The 23,458-nt window shown below is 37.0% G+C and overlaps 1 non-coding gene and 2 pseudogenes across 2 annotated transcripts in view; 1 reads left to right on the top strand and 2 right to left on the bottom strand.

The window, feature by feature from the left end:
- The window catches only part of LOC143681209 (olfactory receptor 4C5-like), a 61,016-nt pseudogene that overhangs the window by 10,227 nt on the left and 27,331 nt on the right, over window positions 1-23,458 (top strand). The window lies entirely within an intron of this gene.
- On the bottom strand, window positions 3,473-3,909 carry LOC143681210 (ubiquitin-conjugating enzyme E2 D3 pseudogene; annotated as a pseudogene).
- On the bottom strand, window positions 20,408-20,480 carry TRNAG-ACC (transfer RNA glycine (anticodon ACC)). The gene has a single exon. It is a non-coding gene; the product is annotated as a tRNA-Gly (tRNA).

Raw genomic sequence — 23,458 nt, 5'->3', positions numbered from 1 at the left:
CCTGATTCTTTTATTTAGGTCTTTGATGCATTTTGAATTAATTTTTGTATATGGTGTGAGAAAGGGATCCTCTTTCATTCTCTTACATTTAGATATCCACTTTTTCCAGCATCATTTGTTGAAGAGACAAGTCTTTCCCATTTGAGTGGACTTGGCAGCCTTGTTAAAAAACAGTTGGACATAGATGTAAGGGTCTGTTTCTGAACTCTCAGTTTGAGTCCACTGGTCGATATGCCTATCCTTGTGCCAATTTCCATGGTGTTTTAACCTTGTAGCTTTGTAGTATGCTTTAAAGACAGGAAGCATGAGTCCTCCAACTTCATTTTTCTTTCTCAAGTTATTTTTGGCTATTCAGAGCCTGTTTCTCTTCCAACTAAATTCGGTAATTGGCTTTTTCAGTTCTGCAAATTTGGGCTGTTGGAATTTTGATGTATTATTGAAACTTCATCCGTTAATTTTTCATATCTTTGAAGCAAATTTGTCTTCTAAGTACTTTTATATAATTTCATTTTATTTATTTTTTATTTTTTTATTTTGTATTTTATATGGTGGGGGTCACATTTCATCCTTTTCCAAGTGAGTATCCCATTATTGCAGCACCATTTGTTGAATTTTTGTTTGGTTTGGGTTTTTTTGTTTGTTTGTTTACTTGCATTGTTTTTGTTTTTGGGGGGGAAATGCATGAGCCAGGAATCGAACCCCAGTCTCCCACTTGGCAGGCGAGAATTCTACTACTGAACTACCCTTGCACCCCCCGGTAAGTACTTTTAAAAAAGAATGATATTGAACATCTTTTTTGTGTGCTTATTTGCTTTCCATCTGGCTTCTTTTGTAAGTACCTTTTCAAATCTTTTGACCATTTATTAAATGGCTTATTTTCTTACTGTTAAGTTTTGAGAGTTCCTTATATGTTCTGAATATGCATGCATTGTCAGATTTGTGACTTGCAAATATTTCCTCACTATTTGTGGCTTCTCTTTTCACTCAACAGTGTCTTTAAGAGAATGAAAGTTTTTAATTTTGATCAATTTGGAATCTTCTAAACCATAAACACAGTATATCTCTCCATATATTTTGGTCTTCTTTAATTCCTTTTCAAATTATTTTGTAGTTTTCTACATAGTGGCCATGCATGCATTTAGTTCTGTTAATACTTAAGTATTTGATTTCTTTTGCTGTTCTTCTAAATTATACTTGTTTTTAAAGTGTTTACTTCTGCTCATTCTTTATTAGTGTATAGAAATATGATTCACTTTTTAAAAACACCTCATATTCTTTGACTTTAGTGAAAACATAATCTACAGGCATAGAGTTTTAGCTTTTCCTTTCTAATCTGTGTGCTTTTTCTTTTATTTATTTCATTGTGTAGAATTTTACTTTTACCATTCCAATCTGTATACTTTTTTCCCTTACTTATTTCACTTGACTAGGAGTTTTAGTATGATGTTGAATAGAAGTGCTTAAAGTATACGTCTTTACTTTTCTCTTTGCCTTAGGGGTAAAATTCAATACTCAGCATCAAATGTGATATTTTATTTGAGTTTTGTAATTTTAGATTTTAGATTTTTTTTTTGTAAATGCCTTTTATCGGGTTAAAGAAGTTCCTTTCTTTTACTGATTTTGTTGAGTTTTTATCATGAGGGAATATTAAATTAAAAAAATATTTTATTTTGAAATACATTCATGTTTACAGAGCAGTTACAAAATGTAAAAGTTCCACACAGAGAAGTTTGACAAATCCCACCCCCCCAGATATCCAGATACTCTAATTTTAACATTTTGCCACATTTGTATATCATTCTATTTATAAATCCAGCTATCTCTCCATCTCTGTCAGTCTGCCTGCTTATTTGTCAATCCATTTTATCAACATTTGCATTTCCTAAGAGCAAGGGTATTCACTTACATAACCATCTGAAGTACAATTAGCAAGTTCAAGAAATTTAACATTAATATAAAGCTTATAGTTTACATTCCATTTTTCTTCATATGTCCTTTAAGCCTTTTCTCATCTCTAGTTAGACCCCATCTAGAATCACATATTGCATTTAACTGTTCCTATCACTTTAGTTCCTATTTCTTTTATTAAATAGTGGGAACACTATAGAGCATAAACTTTCCATCTTAACCACTCCCAAATGTATTCAGTGGGATTAATACTATTCACAATGTTGTGGTACCCTCACTGCCTTCCCATCTCCCAGATAGAAACCTTACACTCATTATGCATTAACTCCCCATTCCCCTTGCCCCTAGAAATGTGTATTCTAATTTTTTACTCTAATATGACCTTGTGTATTCTTCTGTGTATTTTTTATAGTTAATATGGGTCTTAAATTTAATACATTCTTGTGTGCCTTGATCCCAATTCAACTTAAATAGTATACACAAACTATGTTCCTATACCTCTCTGCCATTTAATCTTTGTATAATTCTTATAATAGATCATGTTTATGAAGAATCCCAAATCACTGATCTCTCTGTCTTTTATTAAGGATGGTTTTTCCAGATGTAGAATGTTTAGTTGACAGTTTTTTTGCTTTCAAAACATTGAATATGTCATCCCTTTGCCTTCTTGCTTCATAGTTTCCAGTGAGAAATTGGCACATAACCTTACTCCCTTGTATGTGACGTGTTGCTTCTCTCTCTTTTTTTTTTTTGGTTTATAAAATTTATTGAAGAAAAATAAATCAGTTACTAGCAGAGCTACTAGTTGATCACTCATCCATTGACATCTTACATCGTTTATTCACTGCTATATTAAACAGTGTATTGAGAGATAGATTAATAGCTCCAAGGTTCCTAGCAATTTAAATGAAAATTACAAAATGTTTGAGAACCTATTTTGGAATACAAAGGGTATTTGACTTCTAATTTCCATTCTCTGTAGAACAAGAACAGGTCATTCCTTTATTGACATCCATAAAATACATCACATTTTCTGTTCTGCTGATGCTATAAAATCAATACCAATTCTCCAGCCACATCAGTTGAGCATAAAGTATATCATGTAACCTCAAATTTCTAACAGTGGAAGATTTAAACGAGAATGGATGCTGCTATAGAGTAATGCTGTTTCCTTTGATATGGCAATTGAACATCTATCTCCTTCCCCATCAGATGACTTCTTCAACATTTAGAGCAGTGAAGAATGGTTTTAGTCTCATTACCAAGTTAGAGTGAAGACATTGGCCATGTAATGCACATGCTCCATATTTTAAAAAATTCTGAATCTTGGGCAGTTGTTCTCTTGTAACTACTTCACAGTTTCTAAAAGCAGTTATTGTCCAAAGCTGGAAGAACTTAAGTCTTCTCAGATGAGCATGTAAATGAATGGAAGGAGGTAAACAAAAAATAAAATTAAAAAAGAGGAGGTCTGATAGGGGAGCAGCCAAATAAGAAAATTAAAAAAGGAGCAATAATTTAAGTTTATTTCAGCTATAATGCAGGTTATTCTAACTTTAAGGTAGCATCATATGGCATACTTCTGAGTCCATTCCTGAGATATTCTGTTATACTTATCCCTGTTTTATAGATCTGTGCAGTCTCTGGAACTAGGAAGTCATCTGAGTTTGGATCACATAGCAGTGAACAAATGGATAAAAGAAATTTAGAAATAGTTACAACAGGAGAGCACTGTGATCTTAGAATACCGAGACAAACACTGCCATTACTGTGAATATCTAGATGATAAATTCTTGTTGTAAATCCAACAGGTGGTTTAAAGGGATAGTCTTTAGGAAAATGAATTGTCAAAAAGAATACACCACCTTGATATTGGCTGTCATTAGGGCCCATAATTGTGGCTTGCCAATGAAACATATCATCCCCAATTGGTCCTGTAGAATATTGTGCTGGGGGGTCACAGGCCAAATCACTAAGTTCCTTATTAATCCGTTTCAGTGCCATAGTCTGTGCTTTTTTTTAAAATTTTTTTTATTAATCAAAAAAAAAGAAAAGAAATTAACACAACATTTAGAAATCATTCCATTCTACACATGCACTCAATAATTCTTAGTATCATCACATAGATGTATGATCATCATTTCTTAGTACATTTGCATTGATTTAGGAAAAGAACTAGCAAAACAGCAGAAAAAGATATAGAATGTTAACATAGAGAAGAGAATTAAAATAATAATACTAATAAATATATATATATATATATAAAGGAAAAAGAAAAAAAACAAAAACAAAAGATACAAACAAACAAACAAACTATATTTCAGGTGCAGCTTCATTCAGTGTTCCAACATAGTTACATTACACTTAGGTATTATTGTGCTGTCCATTTTTGAGTTTTTGTATCTAGTCCTGTTGCACAGTCTGTATCCCTTCAGCTCCAATTACCCATTATCTTACCCTGTTTCTAACTCCTGCTGGTCTCTGTTACCAATGATATATTCCAAGCTGATTCTCAAATGTTGGTTCACATCAGTGGGACCATACAGTATTTGTCCTTTAGTTTTTGGCTAGACTTACTCAGCATAATGTTCTCTAGGTCCATCCATGTTATTACATGCTTCATAAGTTTAGTCTGTCTTAAAGCTGCATAATATTCCATCGTAGGTATATGCCACAGTTTGTTTAGCCACTCGTCTGTTGATGGACATTTTGGCTGTTTCCATCTCTTTGCAATTGTAGATAATGCTGCTATAAACACTGGTGTGCAAATGTCCGTCTGTGTCTTTGCCCTTAAGTCCTTTGAGTAGATACCTAGCAGTGGTATTGCTGGGTCATAATCCATTCTGCCAGTCTATGTCTTTTGATTGGGAAATTCAGTCCATTAATTTTTAGTGTTATTACTATTTGGATAATATTTTCCTCTACCATTTTGGCTTTTGTATTATATATATCATATCTGATTTTCCTTCTTTCTACACTTTACTCCATACCTCTCTCTTCTGTCTTTTCGTATCTGACTCTAGTGCTCCCTTTAGTATTTCTTGCAGAGCTGGTCTCTTGGTCACAAATTCTCTCAGTGACTTTTTGTCTATAAATGTTTTAATTTCTCCTTCATTTTTGAAGGACAATTTTGCTGGATATAGAAGTCTTAGTTGGCAGTTTTTCTCTTTTAGTAATTTAAATATATCATCCCACTGTCTTCTAGCTTCCATGGTTTCTGCTGAGAAATCTACACATAGTCTTATTGGGTTTCCCTTGTATGTGACAGATTGTTTTTCTCTTGCTGCTTTCAAGATCCTCTCTTTCTCTTTGACCTCTGACATTCTAACTAGTAAGTGTCTTGGAGAACGCCTATTTGGGTCTATTCTCTTTGGGGTGCGCTGCACTTCTTGGATCTGTAAATTTAGGTCTTTCATAAGAGTTGGGAAATTTTCAGTGATAATTTCTCCCATTAGTTTTTCTCCTCCTTTTCCCTTCTCTTCTCCTTCTGGGACACCCACAACACATATATTTGTGCGCTTCATATTGTCATTCAGTTCCCTGATCCCCTGCTCAAGTTTTTCCATTCTTTTCCCTATAGTTTCTGTTTCTTTTTGGAATTCAGATGTTCCATCCTCCAGTTCACTAATTGTAGCTTCTGTCTCTTTGGATCTACCATTGTAGGTATCCATTGTTTTTTCAATTTTTTCTTCTTTGTCCTTCACTCCCATAAGTTCTGTGATTTGTTTTTTCAGATTTTCTGTTTCTTCTTTTTGTTCAGCCCATGTCTTCTTCATGTCCTCCCTCAATTTATTGATTTGGTTTTTGAAGAGGTTTTCCATTTCTGTTCGTATATTCAGCATTAGTTGTCTCAGCTCCTGTATCTCATTTGAACTATTGGTTTGTTCCTTTGACTGGGCCATATCTTCAATTTTCCGAGCGTCATCCATTATTTTCTGCTGGTGTCTGGGCATTTGATCAGATTTCCCTGGGTGTGGGATCCGGCTGATTGAAAGGTTTTTCTGTGAAATCTCTGGGCTCTGTTTTTCTTTTCCTGCCCAGTAGATGGTGCTCGTGGCGCTCGTCTGTCTGCGGGTCCCACCAGTAAAAGATGCTGTGGCTCCTTTAACTTGCCAATCTGAATCTCGCAGTCGGCCCGGGAAACCGTGCATGTGGAGGGGGGGTCGCCGGCCGCCGCGGCTTGGGGGAGTGCCGGTCCAAATTGCCCAGCTGGCCCAAGACACCAAGTGTGGCGGGAGGGCCCCGCTATCCAACGTTCCCAGTCAGACCAGGGAGCCACGTGCGTGGAGGGGACCCCAGTCGCCAGCTGTCCCGGCCGGGAAAACACGCGCCCCTCAGGTATCTCACCGCAGCAGATTCTCCCTGCCCGTTCAGCCGTTCCAGAATGGGGTACGCTCTCTTTTTGGTCTCTGTCATGGCTCCGAGAGCTGTTTCGTATTGTTTCTGTTTCTTTAGTTGCTTTTCTGGAGGAGGAACTAAGACCCGCGCATCTTACTAAGCCGCCATCTTCTCCGGAAATCCTAGTCTGTGCTTTTTGTCTGGCTCTGCACTATCTTGGTGTGCATGCAAAGGTCCAGCCAAAACTCTTGATTATCAGGGTGGTGGGGAAGAAGTCTATCTTCATCTCACACCGGTTCTGCCAGATACAGTTGCCTTTTTATTATATGGATCAGAGGTTGGACTGGAAGGGTGGGGGCCAGAAGTAGGTCATGGGGGTCTGCTTCTCTTTTGTAGCTTTCAGAATTCTCTTTTTCTGTTGCATTTGGCAGTTTGAGTATATGCCATTTGAGTTTATGCAGTTTGGAATTTGTTGAGCGTCTTGGATGTGTATAGTCATTAAATTTGGGAAATTTTCAGATATTATTTCTTTGAATAATCTCTCCTCCCCTTTCTCTTTTCCTCTTCTGGGACTTCCACAATGTATGTATTGGTTTGCTTTATGGTATCCCACAGGTTCCTCAGGCTCTGTTCACTTTTCTTCATCTTTTATTCTCTCTGTTCTCAGACTGAATGATTCAGTTACCTTATCTTTAAGTTCATTGATTGTTTCTTCTGCCAGCTACATCTGTTCTGGAACACCTCTAAGGAATTTTTAACTTCTGTTATTGTGTTCTTCAGTTCTGTTTGGTTCCTTGTCATAATTTTCATCTCCCTATGGATAGTCTCTTTATGTTAATCTGTTGTTTTCCTAATTTCTTTTGTTCATTGTCCATACTTTCAGTTCTTTGAGCAAATTTAGAATGATTTTCTTGAAATCTTGCCTGATATTTCCCAGGTCTAATTCTCCTCATGGTTGGTTTCTAATGCTTTAATCTTTTCCTTTGTCTAGGTCATTGTTTCCTGTTTCTTATGTTTTGTAATCGTTTGTTGAAACCTGGAACTTTTGGTATTTTAATGTGTTGTTGCTAGAATTTAGATCCTGAGACATATAATCCTTAAATTGTAACAGTTTATGTTATCACAGAGCATTCCTTGATTTGCAGATGAACCTGTTCTAGTGCTTTCTTTTGGGCTTATCCATACAGTGAATTTTGAGAATAACTCGAGGCCAAAGCTTATGGGCTTCCGTTATCCTGTCTGTTCATACATCTTGTCTTGGGCATGTACTTGTAGCCCAAGAAAGTCCCCCATTTACAAAGATGTGAATGTCCCCTCTAACCTAGGAAACAATGTGCTTATCGTCCTAGGCATGCATTGTATGTCCAGAAGCTGGCAGTCCTTTGCCCCAGCAGCCACAAATTGACTATTCTCATACAGCTTTCTGTAGAAGAGTTCGGAGAATTACCTTTTACATGCAGAGCAAGTTCTGGGATGGTGAGCCTGTGACAGGTACCCTGATTCAATCCCTCAAGCTGTCACCAAAAGATTGACACAGAATACTTGCTCCAAGCTTATGCTGCTACCACCCAACCAGGACCAGGAATGGGGAAAGGGTTGGGGGAGGGGCCAGTCTGGCACCCTGAGATCTTACTACTTTTACATTGCCATTCTCTTCATTCAGCACTCACCCTGTTACTGAAATCTTTTCAGTGTTTTCTGGGCTTTGAGAAAGATATCTCTGAAAGTTTTTACAGATTGTTCAACCCTGAAGCTTCTCTCCCTGCTCTCTTGATCAGGGCAGTGTCTGAAAATCACATTTTGCCACATGCTTTTAATGCATTTTTTTGTCATTTTTCTGAATCTTTTGAGATGATGTATGTTTCCTTTAGTCTTTTAACACAGCCATTTACTTAGGGTACTAAAAGCAGGGGAACTGACATCACCCTGGCCAACTGTAGTCATCACAGTCATTGCTTGTCACACTGTCCCCCAGGGCAGTGGTAGGTTAGCTCCATTCTCACTGTTAAATAAAATGAAATGGTTGCCTACATTGAGGGCCCTTTCTGAGAAAGTATGTTCCAGAAGACAAAAACATTTGATATCCAGGGGCTTTTTGAGGAAAATGAACAAGGGAATACAGCCTACAGAATTGCAGACAATCAGCACCTGCTGATAAACCAGTCAGGTCCAGGAGAGAGAGCTATCAAAATGCAGAAGCCCACCATGTGAGTCACTGTATACCTGCTGCCCCCCACTGCACTGTGGAAGATCCTCTCCCCTAGGTAAAGTAGAAAAGGAATGGTGGCCCATCAGAGCATTTCTTTACTTGCTTCCTCAACTACCCTATTTAAGCATAGCTTTTCCTACCATCTCAGCCAAGCTCCCTTCTACTTTTTGAAAGGGTTGCTGCCCAGTTGATGAATTTCTCAATAAAGTACTGAGATCCTAAGTTGGAGAAAAAATGTTCTTTTAATACTCCCTTCCCTCTCTCCCTTGCCCACACCTTTCCAGTGATCTAGTGGTGTGTGTGTGGGGGGGGGTCAGGACAGTAGCGACAAGACTAGACAGGAGCCTTCCCCCATTTGGGTGAGGACAAGCACATCCCACCACAGGGGGTGAGAGAGGACTGGGAGTTGGGAGTGGTGGGATGCGGTGGTGCCATGACCATAGCCATTGGTCACATGGCCCCAGCACACAGTAGCTCAAGGTGGGCATGGCTGCTGGTGCCTTTTCAGCAACTGTGCCCCTCCCAGGGTTTCTGGGAACCGAATGAGAGCCTAAAAAGCTGCCCAGAGCTCAGGGAGAAGCTGATAACCTGCTCACTGCCAGTGACTTGGGGGCCTCACATACATCATGTACTAAACAATAAATCTTGGACTTCTCCCTTTGTCTCACTCTGCTGCAGGTTTCCTAATGTGTACATAGTTACTCTATTCCAAACTCTAGACATTTCCTCATCCTTTATCTTCCCTCATCGAGTATCATCTACCATGTCCCGATACCCATGAAGCAATTTCTTCTTTCCTTCTCTTTTTCCCTCCCCAGCCCCTTCCAGCCACTAATTTGTTTTCTGTCTTATAGATTTAACTATTTTGTATATTTCATGTAAATTGATTCATATGTGGCCTTTTATGTTTGATTTCTTTCACTTAGCATATTTTCAAGTTTCATCCACTTTAGAGCATGTACTATAAAGTACCTCATTCCTTTTTATGATTGAATAATATTCCATTGTATTTATACATCACATTTTGTTTATCTAGTCATCAGTTTCTACCTTTTAGCTATTATAATAATGTTGTTGTGAGCATTTGTGTAAAAGTGTTTTTATACTTCTTCCATTTTTGTTTTGAAGTGAAATTTCTAGGTCATATAATAAATCTAAATTTAATTTGTTGAGGAACTGCCAAGTAATTTTCTGCAGACAGATCTGATTTCCCCAAACTCTTTGTCATGAGTTGCACATTTCATATCTGGCAGGGAAATTCTGAGTCTTGCCACAAAGGCCAGTTTGCAGCAACTGAAGCAAGGCAGATCTAATGCATCAGAGGGAACCCATCCATGGTCTACTGACTGTGAATAGACTGAAGGAATATTTACAGTGGGAACTACAGAGGGGCAAGATCATGGGAAAGGCCAGTACTTCCACCTTCTGCTGCAGAACCCTCCCCATAATCTTTATTATTGTTATTATTATTACTGCTACTATCATGTATTCTGTTAAAATTTAGTTTATAGCTAAACAAACAAATGAAACTGTTGAAAAGCACACAATTAATGGTAAGTCTCTTTCCTATCCCACTACTTGGACGTTCAATTCTATTCCACTCTCAGATACCCAGTTATGAATTTCTTGCATGTCCTTCCATGGATGTATAGTTCACACATAAGCATATGCCCATGTCTGATTGTACATTCTGTGTTCTGTACATTTTAGATTTGTACATTTTTAGGTTTTTAAATTATTGTCCAGCTGAATTATGAATTACATTTTCTTAGAGCTAATTCCATACCCATACTTATTAGCCCTATAGGCAAAACCTCATGAAAAATCCAAACCAGGGTCCTTTTGAGAATGAAAGGAGGTGGTGTTGCTCATGCCAGGACAAGGACATAAGCAGCACTCCCTAGACAAATGGGCACAGCAGACTTCTAGATCTACCAATCATTTTAACAGCTATATCCATCATCCAAAGCATGAATGTACCTATTGACAGATTTCTAGGATACTTGCTGACTTAGTGCAATAAATATTGTTGAATGTATGTCTTTGCATACCGTTCCCAGTGCCTGGTGTGTTACATCACTGAACCTTATAATAGCACTATGATGTACCTCTGCAGTAGGTACTGATATACTCCCTGGGTCACATATGAGGATGCTGAATATTCTAAATATGAGAACTGTCCCAGTTCTTATTGTGGGTGAGGCAGTGGGCAAAGTATGAGCCAAAGGTCCTGCATGCCTAGGATGACCAAATATCCCACTTTGCCTGGACAGTCCTGGATTATGCCTGTCGTCTCCAATAATTATTGGTAGTTATTGTACTTTCATTTCCTTCTTGTTTTTTTTTTTTTTTTACATGGGCAGGCACCGGGAATTGAACCCAGGTCCTCAGGCATGGCAGGCAAGCATTCTTACCTGCTGAGCCACTGTGACCCACCCCCTTCTTCTTTTTTGACATGGGCAGGCTCCAGGAATTGAACCCAGGTCTCCAGCATGACAGGCGAAGATTCTTCCACTGAGCCACTATTGCACTGCCCTCTATTTCCATTTGAAAAAACTTTTTATTGTAGTAGCATATACACAACTTAGACATCCCCTTTTACCCATTTGTAAGTGTACAATTCAGAATATTAATGATGTTCACAATGTTGTGCTACCATCACCAGCATCCTTTATCCTACATTATTATCATCTCAATCTATGCTCCATTAAGCAGTACCTCCCCAACCTATAATCTACTTTCAGTCTCATTCTAGGTATTTCATATAAGTGAGATCACACAATATATGGTTCCTCTCTTGGTTTATCTATCTTGGTTCTCAAATTAGAATTGGCAAGAATTGTGCATTATTAATTCCCTGTGGCCTAGAATGGTGCCTGCGGGGTTGTCAGTATTAGGTATGTAATGGTGAATAAATGAAGTAACCAAAGAATGGCTTTGAATAATTATTATCTTCTAGGATGTCTCAGTCCAATTCCACTTGAAACAAGACAATGTTCATGGTCCCCACTCACAGTCTGTGTCTCATTCTTTGAAATGAAGAGTGGAAGATTTGGTCCCTTCATCATTTTTCTTCATTTTTAAGACAGATTCTGCTTAGCATAGATATCATTTCATATTGCATTACTGGGTTCTATTTTCTGATATTTTAACTAAATGTCTCATCTGTAGTCACAAATAATTGAAATATACCTTCCTTTACTGTATCTAGAGGGCATGGTGTTTTTAGTACACCCCCTTCATTTTACTTCTTTCTTCTTTATAAAAAAGTATTTCTTAATGATACAGAATAAGAGAAGCATAAAAATATACACCCACATACCATTATTTATATTGAACAGTTTCAGTTAGCCATATCTGCTTTCTCATATTTCTTTTAAAATATATTTAAATAAGCAAGATTTCAATACTTAGCACTTCAGTAGGCATACATAAAACTAAATAAACTTCTTATTACTGCATCCATACTTGAACTACAATTACCCTACACATCTTAAAGGATTTTTTTTCTCAAACCAAGATCCAATAAAGGACTGAGAATTGCACTTAGTTATAAAGCCAGAGCCCAAGTGCAATGCACATCCATGGGAAGGCACTAGAAATGCCAGCACTTACACAACAACTTTCTCCCACCTTTTATACCAGATGGACTTTATTAACAAACAGGCATTTCAAGAACTGGACCAGAAGGGTGATGGTTGATGTAGTCCTGGGTTCATTTACACACAGAGAACGTGGGCCATGTCTGGGTACACTGTGCATGCCCTGCCCTGCCATTTTACAGGCTCCCTTTCTGGGCCTGGAGTTGAGGGAAATAATCTGGGAGATTCTCAGATTTCCCAGCTACCTTCAGGAACCTGGTTCCCACTGATGAGGAAGTAGATGTTAAGGCCGAGACAAGGGAGGGAGAGACCTACAGAATTAGTGTGTGCAGGCAACCCTGGAGGGTGTGCTAGAAGATGCCATGATGAGACCCCAGGTGCTTGTGTGCAAGGCCCAAGGGGGAGGGTGGTGGGGCAGGGGTCCAGCGTGGACTATGTAGATGTGGATTCCACATGTTCTGCCCTTATTCTGGGCAGACTGCCTAACACTGCATCCCCAGGAGGAGGGAACATATGCATGTGTGATATTGTGCTGCATCATCTGTGGACAGGGCAGGGCTGCTGGGGAGAATGCATGTGCTAAATGTGTCTAACATCACTGTGGGGGCCTGGGTTTGTGCTTTTAAGCCTAGGATTCCTTTTCTGAGAAAGGAGAATATTCATACTTCTTCGTGGGGGTGCTTATAAAACTGAAAAACAAAGACGCAGTAAGGTCTGTATAGCTATGCCCTAAAGTGGTATAAAATAAGAATCAGAAATGCAAATTAAATGCAGATTAATTAAATTAAAATACAAGTAAGAGCCAATTCAGAACAGTGAAGTGATATTCTCAGGTAACACAACCAAGCCATTGAGGGCAGTAGGATTAACATCTGTGTCTGTTTTGCTCCAATTCTCTTAACTCCTTCTAACTACCTACTGAAAATCCAATATCATGTATTTTTCCCAGCATTTTGCACAGTGAGATGACCCAAGATCTGTAAAGAAATAGCTGTGAATCATGCATGGTGTTTATTGTACCTTAAGCCAATTTCTAAGGTTTCTTGATCTTTCCTCAGAGTTCTTGAATCAAACTAGCTCCTGGGCTCCTCTCACCCTGTCTAGTTTGTGCATTCAGTGACCCAGTTTGGGTTTATAGAATATGCACTGCAAGATTCTATGGGAGAATGAGTACTAAGAGCTGCATATTTGGGGTCCAGCATGATGGTAAATGTGGATTTAAAAAAATATATTTTTATTGAAAAAACATAACACCATATAAACGTGAACATTCTTAATGTATAAACATGAACATTCTTAACATAAATGTGAACATTCTTAACATATAAACATTCCATTATTGGTATATAATCAGTGGCTCACAATATGATCACATAATTGTGTATTCATCACCATGATCATTTCTTAAAATATTTGCATTACTCCAGAAAAAGAAATAAAGAGTAAAAAGAAAATACTCATACATAACATACCCCTAACCCCTCCCTCTCATTGACCACTAGTATTTCCATCTACCCAAATATATTTTAAACTTTGTTCTCCCTATATTTTTCTATACCCCTTACTACTCCCTTTCATTGATCACTAATATTTCAATCTACTCAATTTATTTTAACATTTTCCCCTTATTATTTATTTATTTTTAATCCATATGTTTTAGTCATCTGTCCATACCATAGATAAAAGGAGCATCAGACACAAGGTTTTCACAATCCAGTCACATTGTGAAAGCTATATCGTTATACAATCATCAAGAAACATGGCTGCTGGAACACAGCTCTACAATATCAGGTACTTCCCTCCATCTCTCTAATATACCTTAAACTAAAAATGGATATCTATATAATGTGTAAGAATAACCTCCAGGGTAACCTCTACTCTGTTTGAAATCTCTCAGCCACTGACATTTTATTTTGCCTCATTTCTCTCTTCCCTCTTTTGGTCAAGAAGGTTTTCCCAATCCCTTAATGCTGAGTCCCAGCTCATTGTAGTATTTCTGTTCCATGTTGCCAGGGAGGTTTACACTCCTGGGAGTCATGTCCCATGTAGAGAGGAGGAGGGCAGTGAGTTTGCTTGCCATGTTGGCTGAGAGAGAGAGGCCACATCTGAGTAGCAAAATAAGTTCTTAGAGGATAACTGTTTAGGCCTAATTTTAAGTAGGCTTAGCCTATCTTTTGCAGGAATAAGTTTCATATGAACAAATCCCAAGATTGAGGGCTCAGTCTATTGATTTGGTTGTCTCCACTGCTTGTGAGAATATCAGGAATTCTTCAAATGGGGAAGTTGAATTTTCCCCCTTTCTTGCCATTCCCCCAAGGGGACTTTGCAAATGCTTCTTTATTCACTGCTCAAATCATTCTGGGATTTGTTGGGGTATCACACTGGACAAACCTACAAAATCTCATGACCTGTTCAAGGTTCCATGTACTTATGGTTTTCAATTAACCTGTCCATATAAGTTATATTAGGAAATACACCAGTCAAAATATAAATTTTGTACCAAAAAACTTTTTTTTTGCATGGTCAGGCACCAAGAATCGAACCTGGGTCTGCAGCATGGCAGATGAGAACTCTCCCTGCTGAGCCACCATCACCCACCCCAAATAAACATTTTTTGCTTTAGTCTCACACAGAAGTTAAAGTTTTAAAATATGAATAAACACCTAACTAAATGTGAATTTGTGCTTTTGTCCCAAGTGCTGATCCCTGTGGAACAAATCAAATCCTATGAAGTAAGAGGGATGGAACCACTGAAACAAAATCCCACTGGGAAGAGAAACTGCAGCATTTACACTCTGCAGAGTTTCAGAGCAGAGACACAGTCCCAGAAAGGAGTAGATCCTGAAGTTGCAGGGCCAAGCAATTCTTTATCCCCTAGGTGAGTAAGATGTTACTATGTTCATAAGTCATCAGTGTCTGTGACAGTGAACTTTTGGGTAAATTTCAGAAACTGGAGGACAAAAGGCAGGTTGCAAAGGAAATGTGATTTCACTGGGGAATTGTAACAGCATGGTCTGGGGAAAGAGATCATTAGTCTGAGGAAATTCTATCTGTAGCCTTTTCTAAAAAGCCCCACCTTCCTTGGTCTACCTTCATTATTTCCAGAATCTGGCTGCTTTTACATCATGTCCATCAGCATATGGGGAATCTAGAGATAAGCTTAAAAGCCTCTTCAGGAAAACTGCAACACAATTTTACTGTTCTTGCCTGAAAACACATATGCCTTTTTTTTTTTTTAGCTTTCTGTGAATTCTTTTCTCTCCCTGTATAAATAATTTCACTTAGAACCTGGAAAACCAGTATAGCTTATTTTCTACAACATTTGCATTGTGAAAGGCATACTGTAATTATTATCTCCAGAAAACATGATCCTAAATAGTTCTGGTGAGAAGGTGATTTTTTTGCAGGTGCATCATCAAGGAATTGGAGGAAATTTTTCCAAGACCAGTTAGGAATGGGAAGGGTGGTTTGGGCTTTTATAACCCCAAACAGACAAAGAAATGGCAAAAGTCTAGAAGAAAGCAGTAAAACATTTTAAAAACTAAGTAAAAGTCACAGGATTCATAAAAATTGAGTAAGCATTGCTTGTTTCATTTTGTTTGGGCAGCACATCTTGTTATCTAGTAGCCCTTCTTTCTTTGTTGACTATTCAGGCCTTTGATCTTGTTCTTCAAGAGGAGGAAGGTCCTGATATGAGGTCATATGATGTTTCATATGACGTTTCATTCCTGCAAGCAGAACAAGCAAGAAACATGTGTTTCTTTTCTCAAAACAGAGAGTAAACTTTCTTTTTATTGAGATTAGACCAATAGCAGACTACTTCAATAAAGGCTTTTATGCTTAAAATAATTTAAGGCTGCTTGCATGAAGTGATTGTACCAAACAATTTTTTTAGCTAATAAAGACTAAGTGTTTTCCAGCTAAAGGATAATTTTGAGTATTTTTATTTGTCCAGGTTTTTAAATTTTATTTTAAATTAGTACATTTTTGAGATAGAATATACATACCATGAAATTCACCCATTTTACAATTCACACTACAAAGTTGTGCAGCTATCATCATAATCTTACTTTTAGAACATTTTTATCATTCCCCCCAAAAAACTCTTGCCATTAGCAGTCACTCCTCATCCCATCCCCCCACCTCTCACTCTTTCCTAACCCTAATCTAAATATCAATCTGTTTTCTGTTTTTATAAATTTGCCTTTTCTTGACAGTTCATAAAAATAGGATCATACTATATGTGATCTTTTTGACTGGTCTCTTTCATGTATATATGTTTTTTATATCCACATTACAACATGGTTCAGTACTTTACTCCCTTTTATTAGACTGGAGAAATGTGTTTGGGAAAGGAAGACCACAAAGGTAAAATTTCACTTTCATCATATCAACTCTACATACTTTCAGTAGGACTCATCACTGTTGATACTGACTTTGTTCACCCAGCTGTGATAATATTTGTCAGGTTTCTCCATGCTAAAGTTATTCATTTTTCCCCCTTTCCATACTGCACTCTTTGGAAAGAATTGGCAGTGTACAGCACATGTACAGGGGTGTATCTGCAAAATTTATTTGGAGTTCTGTATGGGAGATGTCTCTCTTCTTCATTTGTTAATTTATTTATACTATTATTGACTCATAAATAGTTTATACCAGTATTGTATATTTTTGCTCAAGTTGTTCCAGTTTTGGTGATTGGGAGCTCTTTTGGGTGACTATCCTTTGAAGTACTCCCAATATTGTAGGATTTTTTTCTTTTGGGTACTTTCTTCCTTCCTAATGGTACAAGATGCCTATTGTCCATCTCTATATCTTTCTGCTGTTGTCTATTCAGATCTTTAGCCCCTCCTGTAGTAGTCTGTTAAAGTTATTTTCTTAATGCTTGCTTTGGGATTACAATATATATCTTAATAGATTCTGCTTCAGATTTATACAAATTTAATTTCAGTAAGACATGGAAACTTTGCTGCAGTATATATAACTCCATTCTTTTCCCCTTTTGATATTTCCATGTTACAAATATATGATTTGTATGTTCTTTTTATTTGTATATTACAAATCAAAGGATAGAATAGTATAATTACTGTTCTATACAATTTTATATCCATTAAGGAAGCTAAGAAGAAAAAAGAGAAAATATATTAACATTTTATTTATATTAATCTGCTTATTCATGCTTTGTAGTTTATGTCATTTCTTCCTGTGGATTTGAGTACTGTCTATTTTATTTTATTTATTTATTTTTTTAGTGCTATCTATTTTAATTTCCTTACTCCATTTTTGCTTTATTATCCCACCCCATCTTTGTGAGATTATTTTAAAATATATTTTTTATGTTATAGGCCCAATTTAAGGATGGAACTTTATGCATATTATTTTATGCAACTATTTTTAAGCAGTTTTATTGAGATATATTCACATACCATACGTTCCATCCAAAGTGTGCAGTCAGTAGCTTTTAATATAGTCAGAGTATTTTCCCCATAAACCACTGTTATCAGCACCTTATAATAGTATCATACATTTGTTATAATTCATGAAAGAACATTCTTATATACATTCTATTAACCACAGTCCATCATCCACAACAGAAATGAACTCAAAATGAACTAAATGTGTTATACAGTTCTATGTATTTTCTGACGTTCCTCCCAATAACATATGCAACCCAAAATTTGTCCTTTCATACACATTCACAATCATAATTTGATTCTGTTAATTACACTTGCACTTAAGTACTGCCATTGTTAGTATCATTTCCAAACCTTTACAATCAACCTAAATAGAAATTCTGCACAAATTTTACATCAGCTCCCCATTCTTTACTCTCATTCTATCCCCTGGTATAGTCGAACTCTATGAGTATGCTTATTATAATTAGTTCTTATCAGTGAGATCACACAATAGTTGTCTTCTGTCTGGCTTATTTCACTTAGCATAATGTCTTCAAGGTTCACCCATGTTGTTCATTCCTTCTTACAGATGAATAATATTCCATCATGTGTATTGGCAATTATGAACAATGCCACCATAAACATTGGTGTGAAAATGTCTGAGTCCCTGCTTTCAGTTCTTCTTGGTATATACCTAGGAGTGGAATTTCCAGGTCATATGGCATTACTATACTTAGCTCCCTGAGGAACTGCCAAACTGTCTTCCAGTGGCTGCGCCATTTTACATTCTCACCAGAAGTGAGTGTTCCTATTTTTGCATATCCTCTCCAACACTTGCAGCTTTCTTTTTTAAAAAATAGGGGCCATTCTAGTAGGTTTGAAATTATATCTCATTGTGGTTTTGAGTTGCATTTCCCTAATGGCTGGTGGTGCTGGACATCTCTTTTTTAATTAAAAAAAAAATTTTTATCATGTGTAACCACATACAAACACAACATTCTTACCATATGATCATTCCATTCTTGTAATATAATCAATAACTCACAATATCATCACATAGTTATATATTCATTAACATGATCATTTCTTTTTAAAAATTTTTATGAAGAAACCAATCAACATACAATATGAAGATTCTTTTTTATCACATAGTTGTATATTCATCATCATGATCATTTCTTAGAACATTTGTATCATTTCAGAAAAAAAACAGAAAAAATTTCCTACATACCGTACCCCTTATCCCTCCCTTTCATTCATCGGTAGCATTTCAATCTACTAAATTTATTTTAACATTTGTGTTCCCCCAATTATTTATTTGTTTTTAATCCGTATGTTTTACTCATCTGTTGATAAGGTAGATAAAAGGAGCATCAGACACAAGATTTTCACAATCACAGTCACGTTGCAAAAGGTATGTCATTATACAGTCATCTTCAAGAAGCATGGCTGCTGGAGAACAGCTCTACATTTTCAGGCAGTTCCCTTCAGCCTCTCCATTACACCTTAACTAAATAGGTGATATTTATTTAATGTGCAAGAATAACCTCTAGGATAACCTCTTGATTCTGTTTGGAATCTCTCAGCCATTGACACTTTACTTGTCTCATTTTGCTCTTCCTCCGTTTGGTTGAGAAGGTTTTCTCAATCCCTTGATGTTGAGTTCCAGCTCATTCTAGGGTTTCTGTCCCATGTTCCAGGAAGGTCCACCCCTGGGAGTCATGCCCCACATAGAGAGGGGGAGGGCAGTGAGTTTGCTCATCTTGTTGGCTGAGAGAGAGAGGCCACATCTGAGCAACAGAAGAGGTTCTCTTGGGGGTGACTCTTAGGCCTAATTTTAAGTAGGCTTAGCCTATCTTTTGTTGGGTTAAGTTTCATATGACAAACCCCAAGATTGGAAGTGGTGTTGAGCATCTTTGCATGTGCTTTTTAGCTATTTATATTTCCTCTTTGGAAGAATGTCTATTCAAGTCTTTTGCTGCTTTTTAAAAACTGGGTTGCTTATTTTTTTATTGTTGAGTTATAAGATTGTTTTGTATATTCTGGATATTAAGCCTTTATAGTATATGGGGTTTCCAAATATTTTCTCTTATTGGGTAGGTTGCCTTTTCATTTTCTTGACAAAGTCCTTTGAAGTACAAAAGTTTTAAATTTTGTGGAGGTCCCATTTATCTATTGTTGCTTGTGTTTCAGGTCTAAAGTGTAAGAAACCATTACATACCACAAGATTGTGAAGATGCTTTCCAGATTTTCTCTAGGAGTTTTATGGTCTTTGATCCATTTTGAGATAATTAGTGTATAAGGTGTGCAATAGGAGTCCTGTTTCATTCTTTTGCTTATGGATGTCCAGTTGTTCCAGCACCATTTGTTGAAGAGACTGTTCTATCCAATATCAGTGGAATGATAGCCTTATCAGATATCAGTCAGTCATAGATGTGAGGGTATATTTCTGAACTCCCAATTTGATAATGGTGGTCAATATGTTCATTTATTTCTGCTCTAATCTTTGTTATATCATTCCTTCTTCTTGTATTCAGATTAGTTTGCACCTCTTATTCTGGTTCCTAAAAGAATGCAGTTGGGTCTTTGGTTTAGCTCTTTCTTTTTGAATGTCGGCATTTAGGGCTATAAGTTTCTTTCTCAGCACTGCCTTCACTGCATCCTATAAGTTTTGGAATGTTGTATTATCCTTTTCATTCATCTTAAGACACTGATTTCTCTTGCAACTTGTTCTTTGACCCACTGATTGTTTAAAAGTGTGTTGTTTAAATTTTGTGTATCTGTGAATCTTCCTGTTCTCAACCTGTTTTTTTGTTTTTGTTTTTGTTTTGTGTGCTGTATGGCGGGGATCACATTTCATTCTTTTTCCATGTGAGTATCCTATTCTTGCAGCACCATTTGTTGAATTTTTGTTTGTTTGATTTTTCTTTGTTTGTTAGCTTGTTTGTTTTTTTGAAAGTGCATGGGCCAGGAATTGAACCTGTGTCTCCTGCATGGTAGGCAAGAATTCTACCACTGAACTACCCTCACACCCCCCACTCCACCTGTTTTTTTATTTCTAGCTACATTATATTAGGGTTAGAGAAGGTACTTTGCATAATTTCAATCTCATTAAATTTTAAGATGTGTTTTGTGACCCAACATTTTGTTTATCCTGGAGAATGATTTATGAGCACTTGAAAACAATGTATATTCTGTTTTGGGGTACAATGATCTATATATGTCTGTTAGGTCTAGTCACTTATTATATTATTCAAATTCTCTGTTTCCATATTGATCTTCTGTCTAGATGTATTTGACAGTGATGTATTGAAATTTCCCACTATTATTATAGAGGCACCTATTTCTCCCTTCAGCTTTGCCAGTGTTTGCCCCACATATTTGGGGGCATTATGGTTAGGTGCACATATATTTATGGTTGTTATTTCTTCATGATGGATTGCCTCTTTTATTAATATATAATGTCCTTCATTGTCTTGTATAACAGTTTTGTATTTAAAGTCTGTTTTGTCTGATATTAGTATTAGTACCCCAGCTCTTTTTTGGTTACTTTTTGCATGGAATATCTCTTTTCAGTCTTTCATTTTCAACCTATTTGTGTCTTTAGGTCTAAGGTGAGTTTCTTATAGATATCATATTGTTGAATCATACTTTTTTTTATCCATTGTGCCAATCTGTGTCTGATTAGGGAGTTTAATCCATTCACATTTGCTATTATTACAGTAAAGGTGATACTTCAACATTTTAACTTTGTTTTTTAAACTTTTTTATTGTGAACTATAACATATATACAAAAAAGCAATACATTTTGAAATACATTATGACAAGTAGTTATAGTACAGATTTCAGAGTTTGGTATAGGTTATAGTTCTGCAATTTCAGGTTTTTCCTTCTAGGTGCTAAAGACCCTGGAGACTAAAAGAAATATCAGCGTAATGATTCAGCAGTCATATTTGTTTGTTAAATCCTATGTTCTTTCTTATAACTCCTCCTTCTCCTTTATTCATTCTCCCAGTTTTTAGAGGCATTTGGCCTATTCCCATTCTAAGTTTTTCATGTTGAAATTGGGTGTCAATAATATGGGATAGGATGATAGAATAAATTGATATTATGGAGGGCTTGCTCCTCTGTGTTTCAGAACTTATCTGGCCTAGGAACCATCTGGAGGTTGTAGGTTTCTTGAAAGTAAACTTAGTGTGTGAAACTTTTGTAGAATCTCAGATGTATCCCTAGGTGTTCTTTAGGGTTAATAGGAATGGTTTTAATTGGAGTTTGACACACCGTGGTAATTGTTAATATCTCAATGAAGCTTGTGTAAGAGTACCCTCCAGAATAGCTTCTTGACTCTATTTAAACTCTCTTAGCCACTGATACCTCATTTTGTTATGCTTCTTTTTCCCCCTTTTGGTTAGCCAGGACCAGGTTCATCCCTGGGAGTCATGTCCCATGTTGCAAAGGAGACTTTCACATTCCCTTGTATGTCACATCCCACATAGAGGGGAGGGTAAAGGTTTTCCTTGCAGAGTTGGGCTTAGAGAGAGAGAGGCCACGTTCTAGTTTGCTAGCTGCTGGAATGCAACATACCAGAAATGGAATGGCTTTTAAAAGGGAATTCCCTTTTAAAACTAGCAATTACTAAGTTGCTAGTTTACAGTTCTAAGGCTGAGAAAATGACCCAATTAAAACAAGTCTATAGAAATGTCCAGTCAAAGGCATCCATCCAGGGAAAGATACCTTGGTTCAAGAAGGCCGATGAAGTTCAGGGTTTCTCTCTCAAGTGAGAAGACACATGACCATTCAGGGCTTCTATCTCCACTGAAAGGGCACACAGTGAACATGGTGTCATCTGCTAGCTTTCTCTCCTGGCTTCTGGTTTCATGAAGCTCCCTGGGAGGCATTATTCATCTTCATCTCCAAAGGTCACTGGCTCATGGACTCTCTGCTTCATGGTGCTGCAGCATTCTCTGCTCTCTCCGAATCTCCTTCATTCTCCAAAATGTTTCCTCTTTTATAGGACTCCAGAAATTTATCAAGACCCATCCAAATGGGTGGAGACACATCTCTCCTAATCCAGTTTAACAACCACTCTTGATTGGGATACATCTCCAGGGAGATTATCTAATTACAGAATCAAACATACAGTATTGAATAGGGATTATTCTGCCATTATGAAATGGAATTTTAATTAAAATTTGGCTTTTCTAGGATCCATACATCCTTTCAAACCAGCACAGGCCACATCTGAGCAACAGAAGAGGTTCCCCGGAAATAACTCTTAGGCATAAATATAGGTAGGCTTAGCTTCTTTGCTACAGAAGTGAGCTTCATAAGAGTAAGCCCAAAGATTGAGGGCTTCTTCTATTGACTCACAAGTCTGTAATGTTTGAGACAGTATAAGTGGTTTTCCTGGTGAGAAAGTTTAGTAGTTTCATATTCTTTTCTCCAGTTCCTCAAGGGACTTTGCCAATACTTTTTAATTGTCTACCCAACATACTCTGGGATGTACCCAGGTATTACATTAAGCTAAACTGAATCACAAGCCCTTATACCCATTCATGTGTTTGGGTTGTTTAAATGAGCTATCCAGACAGGGTGAGTTAGATTATGTGCTAGAGAAAATTTAGGTTTTGGACAAAATAAACTTCTCTTCCTTCAGTCTCATATAGTAGGTGAAGTTCTAAAATACAGATGCCACCCTTACCCCTGTATTCTGATTTATCTTAGTTCCAACCAGATTGGGTTTGTTCTTACCTCTAATTGAAGCCTGATATCTTTTTTGGTTTAACAGTTATATGTAGCGAAACTGACTTTCAGAGCTGTGAAACTCCAACTCTGAGTCTTAGGTGTCATATAGTAGAGTTCCAGGGAGATACTTTATGTTTATATATCTAATACATATATAGTACAGCATCTCAAAATCTAAGACTACCATTTACAGTTCCAAACTAAATGTCACTGCATTATACAAGCTTATAATCTAGGCCCCAGTTTTCTTACAAGTATTTCCT

This window comes from Tamandua tetradactyla, chromosome 4 (assembly GCF_023851605.1).
Source record: "Tamandua tetradactyla isolate mTamTet1 chromosome 4, mTamTet1.pri, whole genome shotgun sequence".
Lineage (NCBI taxonomy): Eukaryota > Metazoa > Chordata > Mammalia > Pilosa > Myrmecophagidae > Tamandua > Tamandua tetradactyla.
The sequence above is the reverse complement of the archived record's forward strand: the minus strand, read 5'-3'. Positions and strand labels throughout refer to the sequence as shown.